This window comes from Pelodiscus sinensis, chromosome Z (genome assembly GCF_052426305.1).
Source record: "Pelodiscus sinensis isolate ZL-2025 chromosome Z, ASM5242630v1, whole genome shotgun sequence".
Classification (NCBI taxonomy): Eukaryota; Metazoa; Chordata; order Testudines; family Trionychidae; genus Pelodiscus; species Pelodiscus sinensis.
The window spans coordinates 17,019,474-17,033,995 of record NC_143085.1 but is presented as its reverse complement, the minus strand read 5'-3'; the positions used below and the strand labels follow the sequence as shown (position 1 = coordinate 17,033,995).

Sequence of the window (14,522 nt, the reverse complement as noted above, 5' to 3'; positions counted from 1 at the left end):
TTACACGTGGGAGGGGCGCCCTAGCTTGTGCCTGGGCCTGCAGGTGCTGCGGGGGGCAGCGCAGGTGCCTGAGCCACTGTGTGTGGGGGGGTCGGGGCACTGTGTGCCGGTGCGGAGTGGGGGAAAAGAGGGCCACTTATGTAACCTCGTGGGCAGGAGGGGGCGAGTCCCATATGGCGCTGAGGGCCGCAGGCGGCATGCACGGGACCTAGGGTGAGCCGGGCGGCCCCTGCAGTGCAGCATGGCGGGTTACTTTTTTTTTTTTTTACAGCTTTAGCTTGGGCCCAATCAGGTTCAAAAATACTTTAAAACCTTCTCCTGGATGAAAGTTTATCCCATGGAAAGTTTGGTTGTGGTAGCTCTTATAGTGTCCAAGTTATTAACGCACAAACTTACAAAAATTCTCCTTTATATATTATAGTATCTGCATTCTTTAGGCCCCCTGTGAATCATAGAAAAGTCCCTTTAATATGTCATCATGAACTGCATATTGATTTAGCATCAATAAAAAATAATCAATGTTCTTTAAAAATGTTTAGCTTTTGTGGATGTGTGAGATCGAGAGATTCTGTATTTGTGCATTTGGTTTTACTTCATTGAGCGTATTACCTTACATTTGTCATTGCTGAATTTCTGATCTATATCTCAATTCTCTAATTTATCAAAATCCCTTTGAATTTTAGTTTTATCCAGCTGTGCATCACCTGCAAATTTGATTAATATGCTCTCATTCACTTAGATTGAGAAAAAACAAATGCACAGCTACACAATGGGAATTATTACTACTAAAGAGGACCTGAAAGTTCTAGTGGATCTTAAATTGCATAGGGGTCAACAATGTGAAGCAGTTGTGAAAAAGGATCAGATCATTCTAGGGTGTGTTAACAAAAGTTCTGTACATAAGAAAGTGTAGGAAACTGTCATTCTTCTCAGCACAGGTGAGGTTTTGCTGCAATACTGTGTCTGGTTTTGGAGATTACACTTCAGGAAAGATGTAAATAAACTAGAGAGAGCCCAGAAGAGAACAACAAAAAATGACAAAGTCATTTGGAACACCTGGCCTGTGAGGAAAGACTAAAAACTGAGCATGTTCAATCTCGAGAAAAGAAGACAGAAGGGGGAACCCAATACCTGGTTTTTAGTATGCTAAGGCTGTTACAGAAACAAAAGTAATCAGTCATTTTCCATATCTACTACAGGGCAAGAAATAATGGGCTTCATCAAGAACAAAGGAGTTGAGGTTAATTAGGGGGTTGGGGATTCTAACTCTTAAGTGTAGCTGAACTTTGGGATGGATTATTACTGAGGGAAGTGGTAGAATCCCCATCACTACAGGTTTTTGAGGACAGGTCAGACAAATACATGTTAGGAATGACCTAGGTTTACTTGGCCCTACCTCAGCAATGGAAGATGGGCTTTCCACACAGAATTTGCGATATCCCCCAGAAATACTTCCTCTTGGTGGAAATCTCCAAGTCTAGCCCACATGCCACACCTGAGGCTGAGAGCCAAAACCTTGCCACACCTAGGGCTGACAGCCGGAGCAGAATTTTGAAGACTTCTAAAATTCTGTGTGCAGAATTTTTAATTTTTGGTGTAAAATTCTCCCAAGAAGTTTACTGAGGATGGGAATTGTTGCCAAAATGACCCCAAGATTGCACACAAGCCTCCCACTAGCATTCCACCAACATAAGCCACAGGAGCCCTGTCTGGTCAAACCTGTGCTCTCTACTGCCATGGGATCAGGTTTGCTGGAAGTCAAGTCCCTGGAATTTGCACACACAGTGCTCAGGTGTCTTGCTGGTATACGTGACTGCTCCAGCGATCTCCTCCATCTGTAAGGTGGACGGGTCAGAGGAACCCTCTGAGCATGTTGCCAGCTTGCCTGGAACCAGTCCACAGACTGCTTGGGAATGAAGAAATCAAGCCCCAGACAAACTCACTTCCTAAGCACTCTGGCTTAGGACTAGGTATCTCCACACCTTGTGGAGTAGAGCAGCACTTTGCTCACCAAGCAAAGTCATTGTCCAATCAAAAGCATCAAGGTCAAGACCCAAATGCTGGAACAATAGGAAGCAAGCTGCAGGGAGCAAAATTTGCCCGGTCTTCAAAGAGTTTCCCTCTCCCATTCCACCCATTGGGCCGCACTTTGGGGAAGTTTGTTGTTCTCTAAACATGCCCCTGCAGATATTGATGTGCAAAGGGAGTTTTCCTGCCTCTGTCCCAGTCCACACAGGAGCAAAATCTTTCTCTAGCTAGAAACAGATAAGGAGAACCTGCAAAGTTCTCTCTCTGCAAAATGAAACCTGTCTTATTAACTGCTCTTCGCAATGCCGGGACTCAAGCTGGGGCCACAGTGCTATTTTTAGTACCACAGTCCCAACCACAAAAGCCACCATGCAGCCATGGCCTCAGCTGCTCCTGGGGGTACAGCCATGTGGTGGGTGGCTGCCCTGTGGACTGCAACTGGGGCCACAGTGCTATTTTTAGTATCACGGTCCAGGCTAGGATTACCAGATGTCTTAAAAAAAGATACCGGACACACCTGATCTCAAATGGGGGTGGGGTGGGGACCTGCCAGGAGGGGAGCAGGGCTGGCCAGGAGGGGAGGGGTCGAGGGCAGCGGGGCTGGCTAGGGGAGATCGGGGGCGGGAGACCAGCCGACGGGAAGCAGGGCTGGCTGGGAGGCGGTCAGGGAGAGCGGAGATGGCTGGAAGAGATCGGGGGGGGAAGAGGGGGGAGAACCAGCCGGTGGGAAGCATGGCTGGCCAGGGGGAGCGAGGGGTTGAGGGCAACGGGACTGGCCGGGAAAGATCAGGGGTGGGGGGACCAGCCGGTGGGAAGCAGGGCTGGCTGGGAGAGGGTCAGGGGGAGCGGGGCTGGCCAGGGGGGGCAGTGTGTGCGGGGGGAGAGAATTGGCTGGTGGGGAGCAGGACTGACCCGAGCACACACAGATTCCGGGGCACTGCCTGTCCCATGCATGGTCCCGATGAAGCACGAGTGAGTGTGGCCCCAGGGATTCCCTCCCGCCCCGGCGCCACCCCCGCCTCCTGGGTAGTTGTGTACTGCTTGGCTGGTAGACACACTCATGCAGCATGAGCGTGTCTACCAACCAGGAAGTTTGCAATTACGTACTGATACTCCTAATAATAATAAAGCTTACCTAATTGGAAAACACCGGACATTTTATATGTCCGCTATTTTCTCAATTTGTTTCCTGGACAGAACCCTCAAATACCAGACTGTCCAGTTCAAAACCGGACACCTGGCAATCCTAGTCCAGGCTCTAGCTCTGGCAGCTGCAATGCAGGCTGGCCAATGGCTGCCCCCCTACTCCTGGGTGGGACAGCCACATGGCCGTGGCCCCATAGCAGCCAGGATCATAGTTGTGCAGCTCTGTTGAGATGGATCGGAAGAAGATATGCAAATGAGAGCGTGAAATGTCAAATGAGTGCTCCACTTGCATTTCTTCTTCTGCAAAAAACACGGGGGCTGTGTCTACACTGGGCCACTTATTCCGGAAAATCAGCCGCTTTTCCGGAATAAGCTGCGAGGTGTCTACACTGGCCCTTGAATTTCCGGAAAAGCAACGATGCTTTACTGTACAAAATCAGCCTCTATTCCGGAAAAACTATTCTGCTCCCGCTCAGGCATAAGTCCTTATTCCGGAACACTGTTCCGGAAAAGGGCCAGTGTAGACAGCCCAGTAGTCTTTTCCGGAAAAAAGCCCCGATCACGAAAATGGTGATCGGGGCTCTTTTCCGGAAAAGCGCGTCTACATTGGCCACAGACGCTTTTCTGGAAAAAGGGCTTTTCCGGAAAAGCAGCCTGCCAATGTAGATGCTCCTTTTCCAGAAAAACTGAAAACGGAATAGTATTCCGTTTTAAGCAGTTGCGGAAATTCATGCCAGTGTAGACACAGCCATAGTGTTGTAGCCTCTGTGTAGCCAGAGCTTTGGAGACTAAGGGTCCTTCAGTTGTCCAGAGCGCTTCACTGAAATGACAGCTCCTACCTGAGCTGGCATAATGTGGAACACTACTGCTGATCAACAGGAACTTTGTTTTTCCTGCAGTTATTGGGTATGAAGCATCCTGGACTTCATCCAGGTACAATGTAAGAAAAACATCCAGAAAGCTAGAAAGAAAATGTGGAGCAGCCCTGTACACAGAAGAACAGCACTTCTCTATTAACCCTATTTTAACAAGGTATGTCATCTTGGTCCCTAAATTATCTAAGGCCCTGCACCCACCCAACATCCAGCCATCATATTACTGAATCCAGGTTCCTTTTTAGGGTGCGTGACTCATCACCTCCACAGGAAAAATAGTCTGAGCTGAAATGTTTTACACCCAATAGGAAGGGAGAATGCTAAGCTTATTGAAGGAAGGAAGGAAGGGGGGGGGGACATTATAACTAGAAAGGAAGCACATTTTAATAAGGTTGCTTTCTGACCTTTGAAAAAAAGGAAAGCAAATACAGAAACATATTCTTTTCTCTACACAGTGGTGTTTATATGTTTGGAAAATGTTTAGTTTCTGTAAAACTAGGCAGAGGAAAAAAATATTAATTTTCTTAAGCACAAAAACCTTTCAGATATGTAGGGCCACTCAGATCTAATCTGGAAGAGGCTTAACTTAAGACTGTCTCCTTTTATGTAACTACTGTAGAAAGAGTCAAGAACTGTAAATTTATAAGTGAACAGAATGGACAAACTATTTTAAAAGGTTATACTTTATTACATATGCTTAAATACCAGCATCAGGTCTACAAGTTTCATCAGGCACAAGAGCCTGTACAATTTTTGGTGGTAACAACTCTCTTCCTCCACTTGTTTGAGTGCTATCAGATTTGTTCTAACTTCTAATGTCTTAGGAACCAAAGGAGCAAAAATATATTTCCCTTCCATGATCATACTTAATATTCTTGTATTATTTTTACATAAACTTTTGGATGTATTTCTAAGAACTCATACCTTCCACACAGCACTTTGCTGAAAAGTATTTTCCACATAGTACATGAGGCAATGTAGCCCCATGATGGAAACATGTCTTACTGCTTTGATGAAAATTAAAAGAATCTCTTTATCACTTCAGTAGGAGCATAAGGCCATCCAAAAACTCTTTTTGCTGATTTTTTATTTCACATTTGCAACACCAACTGAATTACCATTCAGGGTGTGGCAAGCAAGTTTGAGATCCAGTCTAAACGGTTGTGTAGTAACATAGACCAAGTCAGTTTAGATATTAATTGTTAAATTAGAGCAACTCCCATGTGTGTTACCATATTATGGATTACAAATACCCTATGTTGATTGAGGTTAAAGTCAGTAAAACAAAAACAAACAAACAAAAAATCCCAACAGACTTATGCCAATTTTAAGAGGTGCCTTAAACTAAAATAGATGTAGTTTCCACATAAGGAAGCTGTTCCAATGTAAGTAAGTTCAGGTCTACACACAATCTTTCATTTATTTAGGAAAGCTTTAAATGGGTTTAACATTACAACTTTAAACAAAATGCAGGACAACGTAGCACTTTAAAGACTAACAAGATGGTTTATTAGATGATGAGCTTTCGTGGGCCAGAGGAAGTGGGTCTGGCCCACGAAAGCTCATCATCTAATAAACCATCTTGTTAGTCTTTAAAGTGCTACATTGTCCTGTATTTTGCTTCAGCTACCCCAGACTAACACGGCTACATTTCTACAACTTTAAACAACTGTGTGTACAGATGCATATGTGATGCGATGTTCAACCCACAAAGGTTTGGAAGAGTTTAACATGACCAGGCTGGCCCATTACCTCCCCAGCATACTCCTGGAGGAACAATCAGGAAGCAAGGAACTACTTAATTGTACACTGGTTTACCTCTACAGGGAAAAGTGAGTCCTAAAAAGCCAGGATGCTAGCTACAGATGGAGGGAGAGGTTTGCAGACAAGAACGTAGGCTGCAGCCACTCCCTCAGTGAACGGAGATGGGAACAGATAAGTAAGAAGAAACCAAGGGAAACCACAACAAAGGATAGAATCATGCAAAGACCATGGCTACTTGTTCTAAGAGTGCCTGGACTAAAATACAGTGTAGCGAGAAGGGTTGGATTCCCCTACCAACCACTGGGAAATGGCAAAGATGTTGGCGATGCTAATTAGGCAGAGGGTCCAGAAGGACTGGGGGAAGAGCCTTATTGACCTGGCAGAAGGGTCAAGTTACAAAGAAGAGACTGCTGTCCCTAGAGGAGAAGGGCCCCACGGCGTGAGAGAAGACACATTTGGAAAGGGAATGCAATGCCTGACAGAGCTAATTCTCTGAGCACTGAGTGAGCCCCATGACAGTGTATGAGAAATATATTTTAAGTAATCACAGCTCCTCTGAAAATGCCCTAGTTCCCCCCCCCCATTGTATGCACTATAAACACCTAAACACCCAAACTTCTCTTCCAAGCCACATATACAAACCTCCACTTTCCCCATCATTACTACAGCTTGCAGAACTACCAAACCCCTTATCACTTTCCCTTCCGTGAATACCATGTTTATTCAGTCTCCTAGATCAATTGATTCATCACCATGAATCTATGAATTAATACCAAAAATAGCCTACACCTAGCTTATCACTGATTCTTCTTTTGTATGTTTTTCCTCAGCCTCCTGGGTTTGAGACGTTCAAATATTTTGAAAAATCTCAGTGAGCAATTTTAATGTAATTCAGCACTCTAGAAAGATGTGGCCCTTGTTCTGACTACAGAAAAGCAAGAAGTGAAGAGATGTCATATTTAAAGCCTTGGTAGATTCATTATCTGTATTTCATTAACTCAGTCTTTTTTAGTTTTAAGCTCCAATTAGAAAGCTATTTTCTCAAAATTGTTCTAATCTGTTTTCTATGAGAACTAATATTTTTATTGTAAATACCTTCTATTTATTGTAGCATGGGATGATTCAGGACCAACCATTTTTCATGGCATCTTGAATTTAATTCCCTCCATCATCCCAACGGTCCATAGTCCATAAGCTAATGAAGTTCCCACAAATTGGGACATGAAACAGAGACTGAGATTGAGAAGGGTAGATTTTGCTCTTAACACATGCAGTGCACAAGTGTCTTATTAGCAATGGAAGGGCATGTCTACACTTGCACCCTCTTTCAATAGAGGGATGCAAATGAAGATATTCGAAATTGCAAATGAAGCCAGGATTTAAATATCCTGTGCTTCATTTGCATATTCGCGTTATGGCGCTATTTCAAAATAACAGACACCTTTAAGACGCGGTTATTTCGAGAGAAAACCTTTCTCTCGAAATAACCCTTATTTCTCATACAATGAGGTTTACCATTTATTTTGAGAGAAGGGTTTTCTCTTGAAATACCCATGTCTTAACAGCGTCTGTTATTTCAAAATAGCATTATTTCGAAATAGTGCCATAATGTGTCTATGCAAATGATATTTAAATCCCGGCTTCATTTGCAATTTCAAATGTCTTCATTTGCATCCCTCTCTCGGAAGAGGGTGCAAGTGTAGACATACTCGAAATGAGTCGTCCTCTAGCACTTTAGAGACTAACAAATATATATATATAGCATCATGAGCTTTCATGAGTAAAACCCATGTCTTCAGATGATACCTGTCAATTTTAGGACCTGTATCAATGAACCTAACTAAGTGGTCTGGTTGAGTTCCATTCATAGCTTTTGATATGAAAATGTGGATGTGAAAGACAGGGGAAATAGGCTTTGTAGTGTGTTAACTAGTTTCTGTCCCTGTTCAAGTCCAGGTAACAGTGTCAAATTTGAAAATGAATTGCAGATCAGCAGTCTATCTTTGTACTTCTGGAGTAAAAATTACAGAGAGAGACTGCTGAGCTGGAATTAATTCAAGTGTCTCTTCCCAGACAACCACGCACAGTATACTGATATGTTGACAGCAAACACTGACTAGAATGGAGGTAAGTCAGATGGGAACCAAAGTGCCTTGCTATTTTTATTATTAAGGCAATGTACATCTCGTCTCACTGTGCTTTCCATCTATCTATGCATCTTCTTACTGATGTGCATATACTAACCACAACAGTCACTTTTGGAAAATTTTCCATTTACATCATCTATATAGGGAGATGCAGCTAGGCAGTGTGCTGCAGCAACAAAGAAGTGTTGGTTATATGATTAAGCCAAAAATGCACGCCAGACACATGCAGTAGGTTACTAGTAACAAAAACAAAGACACAGCCAAAAGTCCTGAGTGCGGACATGTCTTTCCATTATGTTTTTCCTGACAATAAGGGAGCAGGAAGCCATCCCACTCACCACTCCTTCTACAGTGTCAACAATATGCCTACATCCTCTACCTTTGTGTAGGATTTCTTATATTTAAAAATAATCAGTATATATAAAAGGTGTTTCCCAATAGAAATAATTCTCTTAGCAACCCAGTGTGTAATGGGACAATGATTTTCCAATTTATGTCTCCACTCCATTCCCTCAGAAAAGTTTCCTTTGTTCTTCAAACATCTTGTTCACAGCATTAGGGCCAGATGGTTGGGTAAGCATTAGGTCATATTGCCCTCTGACTTTGAGAATCCAAGAGGGAAGGGATACGGTCCAAAGAAACCTGGATAAATGGGAGGAATAGGACAAAATAAATCTGATGAGATTCAACATGGACAAGTGCAAGGTCTTGCACTTGGGATGGAAGAATCCCAAGCATTGTTACAGGGAGGGGACCAACTGGCTAAGTAGCAGTTCAGCAGAAAAGGACCTGGGGATTACAGTGGATGAGAGGCTGGATATGAGTCAACAGTGTGCCCTTGTAGCCAAGAAGGCTAATGGCATATTAGGGTGCATTAGGAAGAGCATTGCCAGCAGTTTTAGAGACATTATTATTCCTCTTTATTCGGCACTTGCAAGGCCATATATGGAATATTGCATCCAATTCTGGGGCCCCTATTACAGAAGGGATGTGGACACATTGGAGAAAATCCATTGGAGGGCAACAAAAATGATTAGGGGGCTGCAGCACATTACTTATAAGGAGAAGTGGGGGGATGTTGGCTTGTTTAATCTAGAGAAGAGAAGAATGGGGGGGGGGGATTTTATAGCAGCCTTTAACTATCTGAAGGGTGGGTTCCAAATAGGATGGAGAGAGGCTGTTCTCAGTAGGGACAGATGACAGAACAAGGAGCAATGGTCTCAAGTTACAGTGGGAAAGGTCTAGGTTGGATATTAGGAAAAATTATTACACTAGGAGGGTGGGGAAGCACTGGAATGGGTTACCTAAGGAGGTGGTGGAATCTCCATCCCTAGAGGTTTTTAAGTCCCAGCCTGACAAAGCCCTAGCTGGAATGATTTAGTTGGGATTGGTCCTGCTTTGGGCAGGGGGCTGGACTCAATGACCTCCTGAGGTCTCTTCCAAGCCTGATTCTAGGAGGGAAACCAGCTTAACAGTGGAACGCTTAAGGAAAATGAAGTGAAGATACAACTGCCCACAATTTGTACTATGAGGCAGAATGACTGCATATGAAGAGGACCAAACAAAAAGATCTTTGAGAGACTGAAATAAAGCAGAGTTGAATACTTGACATTTTTTAAACATGCAATGGCTTTGACAAGCTAAGCAGAGGCGCATTCTGAACAAAACCCTTTTAGAAGAGACTGAAGCAAGCCCACACATCACCCATCTCAAGGCCTTCATGACAAGTTTTGAACTGAGACTTGATTGTACAACACAGATCAAGATATTGTGCCAAACAGCTGGGACAGTGAAAGGCCCTTTAAAGTGATCAGTATAGTGCTGTGTGCAAGAAGTGCAGTTCAGATAAAAATCCCTCTGCCCACTAGGAATGGAGGAGCCATAAGAGAAAATGCAACAAAAATCTAAAATGCCATCCAATGCTAAGACCCATATTTGCTCACTTGAGAGCAGCATGTCTTAGCAGAACAGCTAGAGTTCCTTTGGATTTTCCTTTTCTGAAAAGAGCTGGTTTTTGACTTACATCATCTCCATACTTTTAAAAGAATCACAGAATCATAGAAAACTAGAAAGCGGAAGCGATCTTGAGAAATCAAGTCCAGTCCCTTCCCTCACAGCAGGACCAAACATGGTTTATATCATCCTAGACAGGTGTCTATCTAGCCTGCTCTTAAATATCTCCAGAGATTGAGATTCCACAATCTCCTTAGGCAATTTATTCCAGTGCTTAACCACACTAACAGTTAGGAAGTTTTTCCTAATGTCCAACCTAAACCTCCCTTACTGCAATTTAAGCCCATTGCTTCTTGTCCTATCATCAGAGGCCAAGAAGAACAATTTTTCTCTCTCCTCCTTATGACATTCTTTTAGATACTTGAAAACTGCTGTCATGTCCTCTCATGAATTCTTATTGGTTAGTCAACCATTCTATAGTCCCCAGGGGTGGGGCCAGGAGCAGAATGGGGTGCCAAGCGGGAGCTAGTCCATAAGGGGAGTCGGTTTTAAAACCAGCTCCTCTTGTGGACCAGCTGCTTGTCACTCTGTGCTGCTGCCTCTAATAAAGAGGCAGCAGTGTGGGGTGGCAGCAACCCCTGCCTGGGGGCAGGATCTGAGCTCCCAGACCTGGCGTGAACCAGAAGCTGCCTGGCCGCCCAGCTCCTAATACACTTTAAATGCAGAGCCACAGCGAGGGTAAGTCCCAGAATCGTATGAGCCAGAAATGAGCCAGGCTGCTGATTAGCCTGCTAAAGAATTCACTATTGGGGGACAGGGAGGAAAATGCATATAGTCTATAGCATTAACCTATTAGCTTTTACTTATTGGTTAATCGGTTAATCGACTACACTATTACGTCCCTATTTTAGATACTTAAAAACCACTATCATGTCCCCTCTCAGCCTTCTCTTTTCTAAACTAAGCAAGCCCAATTCTTTCAGTCTTCCTTCATAGGTCATATTTTCTAGACCAGGGGTGGCCAACCCATTAGAGACGAAGAGCCAAAATAGCGGTGGCTAGAGTGTGAAGAGCCACGTGTTATATAGTTATTTTTATGAATCTATCTATATAGGTACCAGTAGTCCAGGGGAGGGAGGGAGTTGTTGAGCAAAACAAAAAACAAAAAACACAAAGCCCTTTAAGACCCGCGTGTCCCCGCAAGTGGGCTTCCATCGCAAGCCCAGCCACCCCAGGAAAAGAGGTGCCAGTACGCCCGAGGGGAATGCAATTCATTTAAGTTATGTAGGGAAAATAGGTGCCGCTACGTCGGCCCAGGGCATACTGTCACAATAAAAGCACTGGGTAGATATATAAAGTACACAAAATATAGTGATAAAAATAACATTACAGGACATTTTGCACAAGAGCCACTCTCACTGGGTTGAAACAAGCTGCCTTCCATTTTCAACTAGTTCCTCCTTATTTGTTAAAAATCAAATCTAGAACAGCTTCCCCCCAGCTTCTGAGATAAAAAATTGTCTCCAATGCAGTCCAAGAACTTATTGGATAATCTGAGCCCTGATGTGTTAATTTCCCAACATATGCTTGGATAGTTGAAGACCCTCATCACCATCAAATCCTGCGCTTTGGTTGATTTTGTGAGTTGTTTACAAAAAGCCTCACCCACCTCTTCTGCCTGGCAGAAGTAGATTCCTAGCATGACATCCCCTTATTTTTTACCTTTTGCTGAAGAAATTAAGAGCTAACATGGAGTTGTTGGCTTATTCAGGCTCAACCCTAATAGCTATTTTTAACTTGAATCCACTCTCTTCCCCTGCTGCCAATTTATTCTTTGTTCCTAATGGGGCAAATACTCAGCCTCCAGCACTGGTCTGATAGTCAGTTTAGGTGTGGGGAACTGCACAATGGTTGGACGATGAGCAGGGAGGAGCTATAACACCTTCATGGAGGTTGTTGTAACCTAGCAAGAGATATAGCTTACCCTGGCCCCTAGACACAGTCCATGTAAAAAAGGGATCTGTAGCAGCTGATTCTCTGGTTTCAACCTCTGCACAGGGAACCTGAACAGGGCAGGGGTCTCAGAGAACCACCTGTCTGGTACCTTCTGGCAAAGTTCTACCATGATTTGTACAGTGCCATCATGCCAGCTGTCCTTCCAGATCACCTTCTGCAGCTGTTATGGTTGTATTTTCCCCATCAGATACCTGACATGAGCCAATAAGTTAAACAGGTACACCTTATGCTGTAGATTTCTGTGCCATTAACATGGATGAGACTCTGGTGCACTGATATGCTCTGTTGATTAATTTATTATGAACTTATACCAGGGAGTGGTTTGAGCACTGAGTTTCAGAATCTCAGCTCAGTGGAAACACACATCCAAATACCAACAGGCCAACAAAATTGGCAGGCCGTTGGGCAAAAATTAGGGGAAGCTCCATGCTCCTGGAAGGGGTGGGGTCTTGGGTGGGAAGGGCAGGGCTGGGAGAGCCAGTCCCTTAGCAATGCCTGGAGCATGCCACCGGGGGGTCTGGCAGTGATTTAAAGTGTATGGGGCTCCAGCTGCTGCCACTGTAACAGCAGCAGCCAGGAGCCCTGGACCCTTTAGAAACACCAGATCTTAGGGTATTTGTGCCCTTTGCTTTCTTGGCAGCGAGCCTGCCAACAGGTCAATTCATTCTAGAGATCCACACCCAAAATAATGGAAGACTGAGGCTTTAGAGATTTATTCATGGATTCCAAGGCCACAAAAGACTATTGTGATGATGTATCTGACCTACTTTAAAGCAAAGATAATAGATCTTCCCCAAAGTAATTCAGACAGCAGATCTTTTAGAAATACATCCAATTTTGATTTAATAATTGTCAGTGAGGGAGAATCTACCCTGACCCCTGTTAAATTGTTCCTGTGGTTAGTTACTGTCTTAGTCAAAAATGTACATTTATTTCCAGTCTCAATTTGTGTATCAACTGCTTCCAGCCAGTTGATCAGGTAGTACCTTTCCCTGTTATACTGAAATGCCCAATGTTAAATATTTATTTCCTGTATAAAAATATTCAAAGATTGTAATTAACTCATTTTTTAGTGTTGTCTTTAGTAGGCTAAATAGATTATGCTCTTTGAGTCTATCACTAAGAAGGCATGTTTCCTAACCCTTTAATCATTTTGTAGCTCTTCTCTGAACCCTCTTCAATGTATCAACATCTTTATTGAATTATGGGCAACAAATATGAACATAATATTCCAGCAACTGTCCTATCAGTGCCAAATTCAGAGATAAAATAACTTCTCTTCTCTTACTGGAGTTTCCCATTTATGCATCTCAGGATTACATTAGTTCTTTTGGCCACATGGGAGCAAGGGTTCAGTAGAATATCCATTATGACCCCCAAATCCTTTTCAGAGTCACTGCTTTCCAGAATAGCCACCCTGCACATATAAACTGCATTCTCTGTCTCTAAATAGATACTCTTACATTTATCCAAGTTAAAAAGTCTCAGAGGATGTCATAATCAGGAGTGCTGACCAGCACCTGGTGACTAAAGAGTTAACTAATGCTTCCTGTACCTAGCCAGGTATCGGGTGGTTATCCAATAACAATTCAGGTCGGATTTTCAAACTTCAAGAGAGCGTTTTTTCTCTCTCTCCTTTGGGTTTGAGATTTTAGAACAATTTCTTCTAAGACTCAGGGAGATGGGAGACACTTGTGTAAGCAGGGAAAAGTTTAGCTAGTCCATCAGGATTTGTTGTTTTCTTTATTTAGAGATAATGTCTGAGTATGGGGGGGGGAGGGGGTTTCTTTGTAATTAAGTTTTAGCCTAGGGGGTTTTCCTGAGTATCTTTATCAATTGGTGGCTCTTCCCATCTAGCCACTTTATTATGCTTGCAACTGTAACTTTGTTTTAATAATAGAAGTTTGTTTCTTTTTTTTAAAATTAACCAGTATTCGTGTATCTGCATGCCTGCATACAGCTACCACGGAGCTTCTTTTTTGGTTTTTGCTTTTATTTTTTCAAGCTCTTTTGGGGAAATGAGCTTGGGGTACCTCAGGATTGGTTTCAAGTGTCCACCCCTGTTTGTGGATTCAAAAGCACTTGATGATGGCAGCAGATTCCCCAAAATCTGGGTATTAGGATTTTTGGGGGGAGGTTTTTCTTACCAAAGCCTGTACTGGCAAGGTTTTAGGGTGCTCTTGCGGGCCCCCACTTCTGCATTCATCGTGCCAGAGTGGGGAACAGCCTTGACAGAGGGGTAGCTGTGTTAGTCTTTAAGGGTATGTCTACACTACCCCGCTAGTGCGAACTAGCGGGGTAATGTATGCATACCGAACGTGCAAATGAAGCCTGGGATTTGAATTTCCCGGGCTTTATTTGCATAAGCCGGCCGGCGCCATTTTTAAATGCCGGCTTGTTCGAACCTCGTGCCGCGCGGCTACACGTGGCACGGGGTTCGAACAAGCCGGCATTTAAAAATGGCGCCGGCCGGCTTATGCAAATAAAGCCCGGGAAATTCAAATCCCGGGCTTCATTTGCACGTTCGGTATGCATACATTACCCCGCTAGTTCGCACTAGCGGGGTAGTGTAGACATACCCTAATAACTTTAA

The 14,522-nt window shown here is 43.7% G+C and overlaps 1 protein-coding gene across 3 annotated transcripts in view; it reads right to left on the bottom strand.

Annotated features, from left to right (window-relative positions):
* Window positions 1–14,522, bottom strand: part of ZDHHC8 (zDHHC palmitoyltransferase 8) — a 229,300-nt gene that overhangs the window by 119,025 nt on the left and 95,753 nt on the right. The window lies entirely within an intron of this gene.